The sequence below is a fragment of the Chenopodium quinoa genome, unplaced genomic scaffold, assembly GCF_001683475.1.
Source record: "Chenopodium quinoa cultivar QQ74 unplaced genomic scaffold, ASM168347v1, whole genome shotgun sequence".
Lineage (NCBI taxonomy): Eukaryota > Viridiplantae > Streptophyta > Magnoliopsida > Caryophyllales > Amaranthaceae > Chenopodium > Chenopodium quinoa.
The window spans coordinates 10377871-10381480 of record NW_018742738.1 but is presented as its reverse complement, the minus strand read 5'-3'; positions in this window follow the sequence as shown (position 1 = coordinate 10381480).

Genomic DNA, 3610 nt, shown 5'->3' with positions numbered 1-3610 from the left:
ATAAAGGGAATAAGAGAAGAATTGAGGAGAGAATAAATCTGTGTATCTTATTCCATATGATAAGGTGTATATATACATACAATATATTAGGGTTTGATTGGATAACCCTAGATCTAGATTGTTCCGGAATGATACAAAGGAGGATAATGGATATCCACAAATATTTCATAACAATCTTTTGATATCAGGAATTTTCTAAATATATAAAAAAATTTAGCACATAAATATATAAATATAATTTTTTTTTTTAAAAAAAAATTAAACAAACCGTGCATCGCACGAGCTTCATCTAGTTTATATATATACTAGTTTTGTGCCCGTGCGATGCCCGGGTTATTTATTGAATAAGATAAATTTTTAATCTATATGTCAAATTTTAAAACATATCATTGATACAAAATTAGTTAGGAATTGATGTGTTTTTGTGATGATTTAAACTATATAGTAGGCATGTAATAACTAATAATAATAACATTGGGGAAAAACATTTCTTGACCCGTAACCTGAAATAATGACCTTGTCCGAAATGACTCGTGACCCGACCCGATTGACAGGTCTACACACAGTAATAAAATTATATTAGATTGTAAAGTATATTGTTTTAATTGATTAGAATATATTATAAATAATGGATGTGGTGCATTTTGAGTTAGTTCCTTCGCTCCAAAAAAAATAATATGATTAATAAAATTATAATTTAATTTGTACATATGAAATATTGGTATTTTATCGAAAATAAAATTCTAAATTAAAATTTTATCCTAAAATTTTATCCAAATTTGATTGAAAATAGAATTCTAAAATTAACTTTTTATCCTACAAATTGAATTCTATATAACTCTATTCTACGTGGCGCGACACTTGGCGAAAAATTGGAACGTCAAGTGTCGCTATCTCGTCGCCTGGCTAAAAGTTTAGCTTTATATATTAGTTATATGATATGATATATATATATATATATATATATATATATATGTATATATATATATATATATATATATATATATATATATATATGTATATCTTTTTTAGAGATGAGCCAACTACTTAGGGGAGAGCAATTTATTTAAGAGGGAAGTAATTGTATATGATTTTTTAGGGGTGAACAATTTTTTGTAGGGATAAGCAAATTATTTAGTTAGCAGTTCATTAAGAGTAAGGTTATTTGCATATGATTTTAGGGGCTAACAAATTCTTATGGCCTTGAATTTTAAGGGTGAGCTTTTTTTAGGGGTAAACAATTTTTTGTTAGAATGCGGTAATTGTATATGATTTTTAAGAGCGCACGAATTCTGTAGAGGTTAACAAATTATTTTAGGATGTGGTCATTTATACGTAGTATTTGATTTTAGGAGTCAGAAAATTCTTTAGAGTATTATGCAAGGCTCAATGACATTTAAACTTAAATATTCAAATACAATTGTAGCCCAAATAACATCATAACCCTAAATCTTTTACTAGTATAACATCCCATATATATAGTTGTGGCCAAAAAAAAAAAAAAGCCAAATAATGATGTCCCTAGGCTAGAATCCACCAAAGTACAAAACCTATACAATTTTATTTCATAGAAACAATAAATCTACGCAGAAAGACACAATATAAAAAAAAATTTAGACTTGATCGACAACTTCATTATATATATATATATGACCAAAACAATAAAAGGCTTAATTCTATAACAATCAATACTATCTATAATAATATTTAATAACAGGAAAATTTAAAGGCCATATAAAGTGTCATGTAGGATTTATTTTTTTATTTTTATTTTTTGGTAGTTTTTCCACTTCCAATAATGCTTTCATATAATTTAATTTCACTAACTATGCTTTCGATCATTAATGACACTATTTCCCTAAGGACGTGTTCGGCTTTTGCTTTTGAGTAGCTTTTGAGTAGCTTTTTAGGTAGTTTTTAGTGGTTTGACTTATTCAAACCATTACATAGAAAAAATTGTGAGTGTTTGGAATTGTAGTGGTTGGGGTAGAGTTTAGTGGTTGAAGAAGCTTTGTGAAAAGTTAACATTGGGCGTGTTCGGCAAAATATAGATGTGAAGTTAGTTGTAGTTGTGGAGCTAGCTGTTAGCTGTGTAGGTAGCTGTTAGCTGTCAACAAGCTGTTAGCTGTGAAGATAAATAATTTAGATATGAGTGTTCGGTAAAGTAGTGGTTGACTAGTTGTTACATATAAAAATCAATATTTTATTTTTAAAACTATAGATTAAATTTTCAACAGCTACTTGAAAAACTACCTCTAATTTCAAAAACTAATATTTCTAACTTTTCTCAAAAACTACCTCCACCACTAAAAGCTACCCTAAACACTACTTTGCCAAACACTCACATTTTTTGTTGAGTAGTGGTTTGACCAAGTCAAACCACTAAAAGCTACCTAAAAACTACTCAAAAGCTAACGCCGAACACGCCCATTATTAATTTTTGTTAAAAACTAGGTAGCTGTTGATTTTTCTTCTATTTTTTTTTAGAATTTTACATCTAACAGCTAGTTTACCAAACACTTGTGTTGAATTATTTATTTTCATAGCTAACAGCTACCAGCTAGTTGACAACTAACAACTACCATCACAGCTAACAACTACCTCTACAGATACATTTTGCCGAACATGCCCTAATGTTTCTCTACTTAATATTTACATATAAAATAATCTATACTAATATATTAAAAGGCGTTACAAAAAAACGTATGTACGCCATGTAGCCTCCCTCATTTCGCCACGTCACTTACTCAATTTCTTATTATGTCACGTCATTGATAAGTCTATTTTAAATATATTTTTATTTTTATTCCCTAACCCACGGTCATATTTGTGCTTATTTGAGCTATACGTAGCTATTTTTATTACTAATATACGTTTTCTAGTGTTTTTGTAGAGTTGATATTATTTTGTAGGAATTTGCAGAATTGTGATAATTCCCGAGCTTATTGAGCCACTACAAAGATATTGGAGTTATATCGTATTTTATGACCGTAATATTTAAAGTCCAAGACCGAGTTAAATAAATTTAGTTTGGTGAATAAGGGCTTGATTGGTGAAGAAGTCCAAGTTTTACAAGCTAGTATTACGGACTAAGTAATGAGGCCAGGATTCATAAAACAACAAAGATTAAGTTATAGGCCCAAGTGCAAAAAAAAGCACAAAGCTAATAATCGGATCTGCTGGATGTAAAAGAGCGGGCAGCCCAACGACCAATCATGACCCTTGATTCCGCTAATTTGATGTTGGTTGATGGGAATTATAAATGCCCAATTAGTGATTTAGTGGACTGTTTATAGGGGTAGCTTATTGAGTAAGTATTATCCACTACCATAGTATGGGTAATACTATCCAATACCACATTTTTTTTTTCTTTTTTTTCCCTTTCCTCTTCATCTTCTTCCTTCCTTAAACCCTTTTTCCCACCTCCATGGATAGATCCCATTGCCGGCCAAACCTCCGCCCACTGCACCTTCACCTCCGACAACAAGAAGCCCACCCCTCCGGCTACTACCTTGGTCGAAATCCAAAAACATACAATTACCTCCATTAAAAATCACCGGAAACCACCCAAAAAAACGTAACCCAAAAACAAGAGACACAAACTTATGGC